General features: G+C 49.7%; 1 protein-coding gene across 1 annotated transcript in view; it reads left to right on the top strand.

Moving 5' to 3' along the window:
* MMD2 (monocyte to macrophage differentiation associated 2) overlaps window positions 1–12,633 on the top strand; it is a 70,858-nt gene continuing 58,225 nt past the window's right edge. The window contains exon 1 of the mRNA XM_088833077.1: window positions 1–129. The gene's annotated coding sequence lies outside the window, so the exon portion shown is untranslated. The remainder of the gene's footprint in view (window positions 130–12,633) is intronic.

Below are 12,633 nucleotides of genomic sequence, written 5' to 3'. Positions count from 1 at the left end.
GCCTGCGCGGCCACGCCCCCCTCGTCGCACGGACTCTCACGGCGCAGGCGTGCTGCGGGGGTCCCGCCCCTTCACTTCCGGTCCGGGCCCGGGTTCCGGTCGAACACGCACACGCGTGGGGACGCGCAGGTGAGCGCGGGGGGCCGGGCTTGCGGGCACGTCAAGGGCTGCGCATGCGCGTTGGAAAGAGTAGGCGCTCCGTATCCTCCCACCCCAGCATTTTTGTTAATTTTAAAAGGGGCCCGCTGCCGCGTGCCAGTCATTGTTCCAAATGCGTGCGTTCTCTACTGGTGCTTTTAGTAACTCTTTGTAGGGCCTGTTGCATTGTCGTTTTACAAATTTGAAAACTGAGTCTTGGAAATGTTAACTTCAGTTCAGTTGCTCAGTCGTGACCGACTCTTTGCGACCCCATGAATCACAGCACGCCAGGCCTCCCTGTCCATCACCAACTTGCCAAGTGTTAAATCTGAGAACGGTAAATTCCGCGTTTAGGAGCCCTGGAACAGATTCTACTTAACAGGTCTTAATTCATTGAGTAATATTTAGGGAGCGCTTTCCGTGTGAGCTAAATCCATTCCATTCAGTCGCTCAGTCGTGTCCGACTCTTTGCGACCCCGTGGACTGTAGCCTACCAGGCTTCTCCGTCCATGGGATTCTCCAGGCAAGAATACTGAAGTGGGTTACCATTTCCTTCTCGAGGGGATCTTCCCGACCCAGGGATCGAACCCGGGTCTCCCGCATTGGAGGCAGACGCTTTAACCTCTGAGCCACCAATAGGCCTCCTCTTTTCCCTCAGCGAAGGTACAGTGGGAGAGATTCTTAAAGACCTTTGCAAAGCTGGGAATCCGTGAGATCACGTAAGCTTTGAACATGAAGTCGCTCAGTCGTGTCCGACTCTTTGTGACCCCATGGACTGTAGCCTACCAGACTTCTCTGTCCGTGGGATTTGCCAGGCAAGGATACTGGAGTGGGTTGCCATTTCCTTCTTCAGGAGATCTTCCCGACCCAGGGATTGAACCCGGGTCTCCCGCGCTGTAGGCAGACACTTTACGGTCTGTGCCACCAGGGAAGTCGAGATCATGTAAGGAGGTCCCTTAACCTAGACTTAAGGGAGGGGACTAGAAGCCCAAGAAGGCTTCTTTGAGATGAGACCTGAAGTTCGAATAGCAGGTAACCAACCTAAGAAGCGGAAGCGTTCCATATGGCAGAGGTCCACGGATGAGAGTGTGACCTCACCAAGGAACTCTATGCTGTGTGTCTGAGCTTGTAGTGGGACAGTGGACACGACACAAGATTTGGCTTGAGAAATAGGAAGTGACCAAATCAGATTGGGTGTTAAGACACATTCGGCAAGAGGATTTCCTTGGTGGTACTGTGGATGGGAGTCCACCTGCCAAGGTAGGGACACAGGTTCGATCCCTGGTGCAAGAGGATTCCACCTGGCTGGGAGCAGCTAAGCTGGAATGCTGCAGCTGCTGAAGTTCATGCCCTACTGCCTGTGTGTCCCCAACAAGAGAAGCCACCTCAATGAGAAGCCTGCACGCTGCGAGGAAGAGTAGCCCTCACTTGCTGCAAGTAGAGAAAACTCAGGTATAGCAAGGAAGACCCAGTGCAGCTGATAATAATAATAGATAAATTAATTAAAAAACTAAATACGAAATTTTAGAAAGATACTTTAGGCAAGAGACTCATCTTTGTACCAAGAGCAATATGCCATTATTGAAAATACAGAATGGTGTGATCAAGTGTGTTAATTCTAGTCATGGAAACGAGTGCCTTGAAAATCACTGGGGTGAGTATATCAATTATACTTCAGTTTTAAAAAATAGGGAAAAATTTAATCTAAAAAGAAGGAAGAAAATCACTGAGGAAAGAATGGTCTTTTCTATAAAAGATGCAGACTCTGCCCCATCCCCTCGCCTCATACCATACTCAAGCATTCATTTGAGGTGGATGGAAACCTCAACGTTAAAATGTAAGACAATAACACTGCTGGAAGAAAACATAGAGTGTCTCAGTGTCTCTGATGTAAACAAAGTCATCTAAACAAGTACTTTAAAAATTACTTACCATAGAATAAAAAGTTGGTTATCATCACTAAGAACATCTCATCAAAAGAGATCATCAAGAGAGGCTGGAATGGGATACGTATATTTGCAATCCATATCTTTTGACAAAGGACTTATTTCTAGAATACTTGAACTACAAATTAATGAGGAAAATACTGGCGACTCATTTTTATTAATGAGTAAAATACTTGAGCACAAACATTTCACAGAAGGGGACATCAAAATGGTGAATGAGCACCTGAAAAGGTGGTCATCATTGACACTCATCAAGAAAATGCAAATTAAGAGCAAAGAGGAGACAGACAACCATCTGCCAAGTTGGATAAAACGGGAAGAACTGACAGTGGCAAGTGCAGGCAACAATGCGGAGCAATTGGAACTCTGGTACACTGTGAGTAGAGCCCTAAATTGTTAGAATTACTTTGGAAAGCTGTTTGACAGTGTCTACAGAAGTTATACACACATATTCCCTATGACTCAGCCGTTTAACTGCTATGTATATACTCTGTAGAAATGAGTGCTCTTTCCCTAAAAGACAGGTGTAAAAATACTTATAGCTGCTTTAATCATAATAACCCCCAAACTGGAAATAACCCAATCATTCTGCTTCAAGAGAATGAATAAGTAAATTGTGGTGCATTCACATAGAATACTACGCAGCAGTGAAAAAGACATACGCCCATGGATAATCTCACAGATGTAATATTGAGTGAGAAAAGCCAGACACAACAGAATATATACCACACAAGTCCATTTATATGAAGTAAAAAACAGGCAGCATAGTGGTTACTTCTGGGGGGAAACTGCTTGGGAGGGGACATGAAGGAGCCAGCTGAAGACGTTTTAGTGGTTGGCCGTATGGACATGTACATATGTAGGCGTGGGTGCGTTAGTTGCTAAGTCGTGTCCGACTCTGTGACCCCATGGACTGTAACCCGTCAGGCTTCTCTGTCCATGGGATTCTCCAGGCAAGAATACTGGAGTGGATTGCCATTCCCTTCTCCAGAGGACCTTCCCGACCCAGAGATCAAATCCTGATCTCCTTCATTAACTGTCTGAGCTACAGGGAAGTCCTTTTGTAGGTGTATTAATGTATAAATGTGAATGCCCATTAAGATACAGAGCTAAAGGAATGTCTTCGGGTGGTTCTGTATTAGTTGGCACAGTTTCTCTTGGCCCATTATTATTGAACGAAGGCACACAAAGGGGTCCCCAAGTGAATCCCTGGGTTTTAGACAGCCCTTGACTTCACCTTGAAATGCCACCGCATTTCCCCTTGTTCGTCAGAATCTATCAGTCCATTCAGGGTAGTAAGGCCTTCTCTCTCTACTGATTCGGCAGGTGGAAATCCCCGAATGCCCTAGGGGTTGGCCATGACTCTATTCCCTGGAGTCATAGGTGACTGGATCTCAAACTCTAGTGAGTGTAGGGTTGTTTGGATGGAAACAGAAATGTCTTTTTTGTTTGTTTGTTTTTTATTTCCCCTTTTAAAAAACTTTTATTGAAATATAGTTGATCTACAGTGTTGTTAATTTCTTCTGAACAGCACAGTGACTCAGTTATACATATGGATATTCTTTTTCATATTCTTCTCTATGATGGTTTGTCATAGGATGTGAATACAGTTCCCAGTGCTAGACCATAGGGGCTTGTTTTTTATCCATCCTATATAAATGGCTTGCATCTGCTAAGCCCAAACTCCCAGCCCTTCCCTCCACTGCAGACCCCCCCCTCCCCAGCTTGCAACCTCAATTCTGTTCTCTGTATCTTTGAGTCTGTTTTGCTCAATTAGTTGTGTCTGACTCTTTGCAGCCCCATGAACTGTAGCCTGCCAGGCTCCTCTGTCCATGGAATTTTCCAGGCAAGAATCCTGGAGCCAGTTGCCATTTCTTACTCCAGGGGATCTTCCTAACCCACAGATCGAACCCCCGATCTCTTGAATCTCCTGTATGGCAGGCAGATTCCTTACCACTAGTGCCACCTGGGAAGCCCCGAGTCTGTTTTGGGGAAGCAGAAGTTTCTTAAGTGAAGAATTAGATGTGATATGTAAGAAAACACTGCCGCCTCCACTTCTAGTTTGCAGCCATGAATGGTGTTGTTTTTGTTTCTGGTCATGTCTCTTGGCTTACGGGATCTTAGTTCCCTGACCTGCGGCCAATCCAGTGCTCCTTGCAGTGGAAGTGTGGAGTCTTAACCACTGGACCACCAGGGAAGTCCCTGTACTGTGTATTGTAGAATGACTCCTGGGCCTCACAGGGTGTGATCTCTTGGCTGGCACCACAACTGAACCTTCAGTGACGCCATCCCACCTTCTACTGAGTAACAGGGCACATGCTCAGGGTGGTGAATTCCAAGGGCATGAGCCTGTTGCCAAGCTCCCTTCACCTAAATGTGAGGCATTTGGTCAGAAGACATGTGGTGTGGACACCTGAGTGACCGTATTGAAAGCAGCAGCCTCCACCCTTCTGCGTATTCCCCATTCCTTTCACTGTGCTGTATTTCTGTTAACGTATATTATGGAAGGCTGAATGCTGATGCTTTTGAATTGTGGTGCTGGAGAAGACTTTTGAGAGCCCCTTGGACTGCAAGGAAATCAAAGCGGTCAATCTTAGAGGAAGTCAACCCTGAATATTCACTGGAAGGACTGCTGCTGAAGTTAAAGGTAAAATAGTTTGGCCCTTGATGTGAAGAGTGCCTCATTGCAGAAGACCCTGATACTGGGAAAGGCTGAGGGCAAAAGGAGAAGGGGGCAGCCGAGGATGAGATGCTTGGATGGCATCACTGACTCAAGGGACGTGAGTCTGAGCAAACTCTGGGAGATACTGAAGGACAGGGAAGCCTGTTGTGCTGCGGTTCATGGGGTCACAAAGAGTCGGACAGGACTTAGTGACTGAACAGCAACAATAATAGCACTTATCTCATCCAATATGTCCAATGTTATTCCCTCGCAACTAGAACACATGCTCCATGAAGGCGGGGTTTTTGTTGGTGTTGTTCACTCTTTCCCCATTGCTGCAGCACTGCCTGGAGAACTAAATTCTAGGCCTCCATTCCTGGTGACGGGGATGAGCTGAGGGCTCATCTAGTTTTTATTTCGCCGCTTTATGATCTGTGTGGTATTAGGAAACACCCGCACATGTGGGCGAGCAGGCTGGCTTTGTGCCGGAGACCGTGTGCTGCGTGTGACTCATACACCCTCGGGCTCCTGCACACCTGGGGCTGGCATGGCTGACATTCCTGATGGCACGTAGGGCAGGAAGGAGGCTCAGGGGTTTGCCATCACTTCAGGATTCCTCGAGGTGACTGGCCTGATGCCAGTCCCACAGAGGAACTTCCCTTCCTCTGATCAACTGTAGAACTGTTACCCAAAGGTAGGGTCTGGCTGCTTGCTGCTAAAACGCCAATAAACAGGCCAAGTTGGTGGAAAGGAAAATCTGCTTTATTTTAGATGCCAGCAACTGGGGACAGGGAGGGCGGACATCTGTCCAAAGGCTGACACCCCCTCTCCCCGGCAACCAGTGGGCAAGAGCTTTTATAGAGAGCAGGAGGGAGCTCCATGCAAAAACAGTACTGTCAGCTCTGACAGTCATCTTCAGATTGGTCATCGGTGGTCTGACCAGCATCATCTTGACTGTTTTGGGTACAGTTAATCTTCAGTTCCTCTTCATGGATCACAGCCTTGTCATGGGAAAGGGGCTTGCATCACTCAATGATGCAAGGAGATCAAACCAGTCAATCCTAAAGGAAATCAATCCTGGGTACTCATTGGAAGGACTGATTCTGCAGCTCCAATACTTTGGCCACCTGATGCGAAGAGCCGACTCATTGGAAAAGACTAAGGGCAGGAGGAGAAGGGGACGACAGAGGATGAGATGGTTGGATGGCATCACCGACATGAATGGACGTGAATCGGAGCAAACTCTGGAAGCTGGTGAAGGACAGGGAAGCCTGTCATACTACAGTCTGTGGGGTCATGAAGAGTCAGATAGGACTTAGCAACTGAACAGCAAGAACACATCTTCAGTTCCAGGGTCGGTTTATTTCCAGTTCTTTGAGGTCAGTGCTCTGAATTGTGGCAGCTCATGTCATGGGTACAGTCCGGTCATTATATAGTTAATTTCTCCACCTGGGATTTCAGTATCTACAAGACCACTCACAGGGTATGGATCAGAATATTATCTGTTGCCCTTGAGAAAGAACTCAAGGTCCTTGACTATACTTAGTGACCACATTATTATCATTTGATCTCCTCTGACTGTTTTTGGTATGTTCTCTTTTCTCTGATTAAACTGACTCTTTGACTGAAGGCAAAACACAGGCAGAGGACGTGAAGTGACCATAGGGTCCTGCCCTGTTTCGGAACAGAGGTATCAGCTGCAACTGTAGAACATTGCTCAAGTAGTACTCTCATGTGCAATGCTGGGAGATCAACAGTGCCCCGCCCACAGGCAAGGTCCTGAACAAACTCGTAGGATACACAGCTGGCCCGGAGGAGGGAAGGACGTGCGGGAGCAGAAGGGTGGCGGCGGGCACGTTGCTCGAGGTGTGGCGGTGGGAGGGGGTCAGGATGTACGGAGCACTGAGATCAGGCAATGGCTCAGATTCTTACCAGCTGTATGTCCTCGGGTCAGTCACCTAACCTCTCCGAGCATCAGCTTCCTCAGTCATCACCAGGACTAAAATAACTCACCTCCGGAGGATGCTGCGAAGACAGGCTGAACGGAGGCTTTCCTGACACTCCAGTGTCGACTCCACACTTCCAATGCAGGGAGTGGGGGTTCAGTCCTTGGTTGGGGGACTAAGATCCCACATGCTGTGTGGCATGGCCCAGAAAACCAACACACCTGGCTTCTGAGAGCAGCCACTGAGAAGGAGCAGCTTGCTGTCCAGTGGCGGTTAGGTCAGGAGTTCGGGCGAGGCCCCATGCCAAGGAGGCGTCCATCTGTTTGGTGGGGCTGGATGTGTGTGGGGAAGGCTTTCCCCTTGACCCCGAGTGCTGCCTTGAGTGGGCACACCCTTGCTGCCTCCAGGATTGTCTGTGACCTCAGGTGGGCGTTTTTTGGTTGTCTCTTCCTCTGACTCTCTCTCTTAAACTCCTGGACGTCCGAGCATCTCCACCAAGACATGTGAGGTCTCCCTTTAGGGCCGGCGTGTTCGGCTCAGGGTTCCCATGCGGCCGGTCCCCTTGGGCACGAGAGCTGAGCTCCTCATCCTTGAACCTTGCCGCTTTCTCCAAGCAGAATCGTGGGTCGCCTCACCTGAGCTGGGGGTGGCGACCAGCCCATCTTGCAGTGACACACATGTCATCCAAGCTCTCCAAGCCAGCCCTGGGGGGACGTGGGGGCCACCTGGTTTCCTCCGCATGCACGTCTCGAGGTGGAGAGTGGACCGGGGTGGGGTCGGTGGGGACCTCAGTGTTCTCAGTGATGCCTGGCACACAGCTTTCGCCCAGCGAGGACTGGGTGGAGAGCAGAGATGAGTCCTTTAGGCCAGTCACGTGGGCCTGGACTAGAATTCCCACATCAGGGGGTGATGAGAAACTGGGGGAGCCCTTCCCTCCCAGCCTGGGCTGGAGGGAGCCACCTCATCGTCTTGGCCTCCCCAGCCGTCTGCGGAGCTTCTGTGACGTGGCCCTGGGGTTGGTGATGTCGGGGGCTGTGGCTCGAAAGCTACAGACTGCTGCTTTTCATAGATTTAGTTGGTATTCTTGAAAGAATGTGGCTCTACTTGCTGTCTGCCCCAAGGACCATTTCCAGAGATGTTGATTGATTGTTTTGGAATAATCTCACCAGTTAGTTATCTTCCCAGGGAGAGGGGCCGCTGAGCTCCTTAGCCATCCTTATGTAAGTTGCACCTCTGCCTCTAGCGAGGTGCCTCTAGCTTTTCCACTTAACCACGCATTCTGGGGACACTTCAAGGCCAATCCAGATGGAATGCATTGTTTTCTACAAGTTGCTGTAGGGTCCCACTGTATGGCTGTCCCACCGGTGTTTAAAGCAGCAGCGTTTCTGAGTTGATAGGTATATAGCACGTTCCCGCTTTTTCATTATTTCTCATATTGTTCTATTAAAAAATATATATATGTTATTATTTGGCTTCACTGGGTCTTACTGGCAGGCATGTGGGATCTGGTTCCACAACCGGAGAGGAAGCCCTGGCCCCCCACATTGGGAGCGTGAAGTCTTAGCCAGTGGACCACCAGTGGGTCCCAGTACCATCTTATTTTTGACTCCCAGATTTATTCCTTCTCCCCGACCTCTCCCCTGGGCTCTAGAATGTTGGAGTCTTCCCTTTAGAGACTTCACGTGGAGCATCTCCAACTTAAAGACCCAAAGCAGGTTCTGACCCAAAGTGATTTCCCCGAAGCCACTCTTCCCCTAGGCCTTCCCCACCTCAGCCAGGAACACCCCCCACCACCACCTTTCTCTCACCACCGTGGGCAGGAACAGTTGCCACCCGCGTGAGTGCGCTGCACTTGCTATGGCAGGACGGTCGCCCACCATCGCTGGGGTCTGGCAGAGACTCAGGCAAAGGAGTGGGGCTTCATAGGGGAAAGAGGAGGAGGTTTCAGCTGGGTCCTGCCTGGAGGCTGCTGGGGGAGGCTGGAGGAAGGCTCCCTGGAAGTGAGACGTCCCGTGCTCCTGCTGAGGGGTGCGAACTTGCTTCTCTCCAGCTGGTCCCGAGTTGGAAGTGGGGCAGTTGTCAGTTACGGATCAAGTCCCGGTGTCTGGGGCTGGTGGCTGCAGGGGTGTTTGTCCTGATCTGGGTGTGGGATGTCTGTGCGTCTAGTCAGCTGCACCCTCAGCAAACAGTGCAGATCCTGCTTCCACAGTAGAGTTAGAGACCGACCGCGCCCATCTCTCCGCCGCCATCCGTGTCCGGTACCATCGTCTCATGCTGGGGTGAGAAAAGGCTTCCATCTGGACTCCCTCCTTGGTGTCCTGCGATAAGTGCTGCCGTTTCCCTTCACCACGAGTGTCAGCAGGTTGGCTTTGCCGCGTGCGGGCGAGCAGACCCGGGTTTGCTTCTGTAGCGTGACCGTGCAGGTCCCCAGGCCCCTGTCCCGCCGTCTTCTCTGCTCCCCGTTCGTTGACTCATTTTGGCCACGCCATGTGGCATGTGGGATCTTCGTTCCCTGACCAGGGATCAAACCCAGGCCCTCAGCGGTGAACGCATGGAGTCCTAACCACTGGACCACCAGGGAATTCCTCTGTTCCTCTTTAAGCATTTAATTGAAAAAAAATTATGGCTATTTTCACATACACCAAAAGCATAGAGCACAGTATGTTTCCACACCCGTAACCCAGCTTCACTGGGAATCAGCGCTTCACTGTCGTTTCAGCTCCCTGACAACTGGTGGGAATATCTGAGAGGTCGATCCCAGATGCCCCATAGTCCCTCAGTTTACATCCTAGAAAACCTCCCCGCCTTTAACACGGCCGTAAATCCATGTCTCACCTCACAAAATGAACTTATTTCTTAACATTATCGAGCACACAGTCCAGGCTCCCTTCCCCCTGACTGTCTACCGGGTCTTGTTTATGGTGGTTTCCTTTGAATCACGATGTGACGAGCCTGGAAGTCTCATTTTAATCAGAACAGTGTCCCCTCTCCCCGTTTTCATGCCAGGGATTTGTTGAAGTGACAGAATCAGTGGATCACAGCCTCGTGTAACTCCATGAAGCTACGAGTCATGCGGTGAAGGGCCTTTCAAGATGGAAGGCCATGCTGGAGAGCTCCGACAATACGTGGTCCCTTGGAGAAGGGAATGGCGGTCCACTCCAGTGTTCATGCCTCGAGAAGTCCGTGAACACTGGTCCTGCAGGGACCCCCACATTCTGGGTTATGTGGTTTCTTTGATCTCGATGATGAGAACATTCCTCCTACCTCTTTCACTGAGAACCAGAGGAAGTGTGTTTTGGCGAGAAAATTCATCCGGGATACCCAGAGCTGGGGTCAGCGGGTTGGAGAGTCGGTGCATCTTCAATTCCGACGTGTTTTCCTAGTTTATACTGCTCCCGCCACCCCGACCCCCAGCCCCAGTCAGAGCCAACTCCTGCATCGCCTTCCTTTTTAATGTGTGATAATTCTACTTCTGGCCACAAGAGGCCAGCAAGGCCCAGATGTTGGACTCGAGGGACCCTCCAAGGCTGGATCCTGGGCTTTGGATCCTCCTGAGGATGGCCAGGGTCAGGGTGTCCAGTAAGCAGGAGGTGGGTGAGTGGAGTGGACGGGGCAGATATGGATGAGGGGCTCAGTGTGTCAGAGAGGATGAGAGACAGGCTGGCCTGTCAGGGCTCATGGTTAGCTCCTGGGGATTCAAGCACTGAACATTTTTGTGATTAAAAACACATGCTAGTTTTCCAATCATTATTTTAATTTTTAGTGCTATGGAAAAAGAATTTGGAGCTTAGACCATTGCTCTCGACTGAGGTCAGGAGGGAAGGCATGATCAAAGGGAGTTGATGTGAATGGTTATTTCAAGTGCTGGACAGTGGCTATGGACGTGTGTGTGTGCTAAGTCGATTCGTTCGTGTCCGACTCTCTGACCCTATGGACTGTAGCTTGCCAGACTCCTCTGTCCATGAGATTCTCCAGGCAAGAATGCTGGAGTGGGTGGCCATGCCTTCCTCCAGGGGATCTTCCTGACCCAGAGATTGAACCCACATCTCTTATGTCTCCTGCATTGGCAGGCAGGTCTTTACCACTAGTATCACCTGGGAAGCCCCAAAATGCCAGGCTCACCTACCTGCTTTCTCACTCAGCCGGGAGGCACAGTTCGTGGGATTTTCCAGGCACGAATACTGGAGTGGGTTGCCATTCCCTTCTCCAGGGGATCTTCCCGACCCAGGGACTGAACCTGTGTCTCCTGCACTGCAGGCGGATTCTTTACCGACTGAGCCACCCGGGAAGCGTGGATAGCTATCGGTGAATCCCTTAAGGAGTCTGGATAAATACACATGGCTGCTAAAACAGGGGAAGTCAAGTTGTCTATCCATATCCTTAGCAAGTTAATATACATTTAGTTTTTATGAGAATGTCATTCCTAAGGTTTAATGAAATTGAGCTTCTAAGATATTTAAGAATATGCTAGCTCACTCAATTCAGGCATATTATCTGACAGCAAACAGAAATGATAAAGAAATGTTATTTTAAAAAAGTTAAAGTTGATAACCGTCAATTACAGCAGCAAATGGGCCCCCAAACAACACACACTTGCTGTCTGCCTTTCTTCTGCTCACACACACACACACACACACACACAGAGCAGGTACAACAACGTGGCTTTTTTTCTATACTGTTACATGTATTTTAAGTCTTTTCAGTCTAATTAAAGGATAATTTACATGTAGCAAAATACACTCTCATGAAGCGTTCAGTTCTAAGAGTGTAGACAGGTTTATACAGTCATGTAATCACCCTCAAGAGTGAGGTCTAGGACAAATCCATCACACCTGAAATTCACTCTTTGTCGTCATGTTCGGCCACCCCGGTCCCAAGCTCCCTGAAACCACTGATGCCTATGAGCTCGTTTCTGTATGTGATATGAGATATGGAAGTAACAATATTTTTGCCCATGGATATCTAATTTTTCCCAGCACCATTTGTTGAAGAGACCGTCCTGTACAGCCATTAAGTTACCTTGGCATCTTTGTCAAAAATCAGAGGATTTGTTTTATTCTGCTGGTCTGTATGTTCTTCTCTCCTATTCATAATGTCTTGGTTAGTGTAGCTTTAAAGTAAATTGAAATCACCTAGAAGGATTATGACACGACTGAGCGACTTCACTTTCACATTTCACTTTCATGCATTGGAGGAGGAAATGGCAACCCACTCCAGTGTTCTTGCCTGAAGAATCCCAGGGACAGGGGAGCCTGGTGGGCTGCTGTCTATGGGGTCGCACAGAGTTGGACACGACTGAAGCGACTTAGCAGCGGCAGCAGCAGGATTACTCCAACTTCGTTCTTCTTTTGGTATCGCTATATTTTTATTTGAGTTTTTTAAAGATTATTTTAAAAAAATCTTTAGGCCGTGCCTCGTGGCATATGGGATCTCAGTCCCTCCACCAGGGATCGAACCCAGCCCCCTGCATTGGATGGGTGGAGTCCTAACCTCTGGCCCACCAGGGAAGTTCCAATTTTACAATTTTAGAGTAAGAATACCTTCTCCTACTCCTGCCCCATTTTGCCTCCCCCTCCATCTAGGCCCCCAGGTCATTGGAGAGCCTGGCGTTGAACTTGGCTCCTTTCTCTCAAAAGGTCCCTCCAGCCCTTTGAACAAGAGACGGATTTCAGTTGAATGGTGCCCTTGGGCACTTTGCAGACAGAGAAGTAATACCGAACCTCTCCTCGCTCAGATCACCAGGCTGAGATAAGAGGTGTCTGAAGGACAAAGTCCGGACCCCTGACGGTCCCCACGGCCCTCCTCCAGCCCCGCTCTCTGCTGCTGGGGTGGTTTGGGGTTTGGGCCCCCAGCTAAGTCAGGAGAGGAGCGCTGTGTTTGGAGGAGGTGGGAGGCAGGGAGGAGCGTGAGGGGACCCAGGCGGAGCTGGCAGTTGGGAGCA

Source organism: Moschus berezovskii, chromosome 27 (genome assembly GCF_049115385.1).
Source record: "Moschus berezovskii isolate FMDL1 chromosome 27, NW_MosBer_1.0, whole genome shotgun sequence".
In the NCBI taxonomy this organism is placed as follows: Eukaryota; Metazoa; Chordata; class Mammalia; order Artiodactyla; family Moschidae; genus Moschus; species Moschus berezovskii.
The sequence above is the reverse complement of the archived record's forward strand: the minus strand, read 5'-3'. Positions and strand labels throughout refer to the sequence as shown.